This window comes from Aphanomyces astaci, assembly GCF_000520075.1.
Source record: "Aphanomyces astaci strain APO3 unplaced genomic scaffold supercont1.414, whole genome shotgun sequence".
NCBI classification, from domain to species: domain Eukaryota; phylum Oomycota; class Saprolegniomycetes; order Saprolegniales; family Verrucalvaceae; genus Aphanomyces; species Aphanomyces astaci.
This window is the reverse complement of record NW_009798677.1, coordinates 7,177-8,179: the sequence shown is the minus strand read 5'-3', so window position 1 is coordinate 8,179 and position 1,003 is coordinate 7,177.

Sequence of the window (1,003 nt, the reverse complement as noted above, 5' to 3'; positions counted from 1 at the left end):
TGAAGTAGGTGTACCACACGACAACGCCACAGCCATCCACCATGCACTTGAGGCGACCACATGAAGTCATTTTGAAAAGTGACTCGTGGCAAAAGTCGTTGGTTTCCAACGGTCTTATCTGTGGAAGAATTTACGTATCCGGATGTTTATCCGGCGATTTTCAAATTCCCCGAGAACAGGTAGTTTTGGACCTGCAGCAGGGGGACACCCCCTGCTGCCGGGGAATTCCTCTCCAGTAAAGCAAACTGGAATATATGGCGTTACGCACAACATAAGGTACGGATGTACGATTGTTGACGATCACTCGTCATATTGTATACCGCTTACGCTTTGGGCGCAGTCTCCCTGTGAATCGTCATATAATGTTTGGGAATTGAAGTAATAAAATTGTAGAGATGGCCACTCCAAACAGTGATCATTGATATGCTGAAATATAGATTTGATTAAAGCATTGGAAATGCTTCGAGCAAACGATATAAATATCTTTTTATAAAAGCAAATAAGTATCATACGTTCAAAGTACCTCTGAATAAGGTTAAATTTCTATATCAAAATTCCCCGAATAATATGAACTACAACCAAGGGTTTCATTGCTACGGTAATAGTTTTATCTAATCATATCAATTTTGTCGTCCTATTGGGCAAGACGTTCGGCAAATCATTGATTGTTTATGCTATCACCGAATGGGCCACTGAATTTGTACATACCTTTGTATACAAGTATGGATAATTCTCGCATAAATCAGATATAGCTTGATATAATTATGCGGAAACACAGTGAAAATCAATCATCATACTACCTCCAGACGGAAATAGAAGTCCCTTTTCATTCTTAGAGGTTTTTTCAGAATTTACCGGAATTAATTACTTTATAGAATCTCTTTATATGTATCCGTATACGAGTCACGATTTTATACTGATTATATTATAGACCTGCATTAATTTATATTCTGTACAAAACATAGTTTAAATTGTTGCTGCCTATTTGTTCATGCAGGTAGAA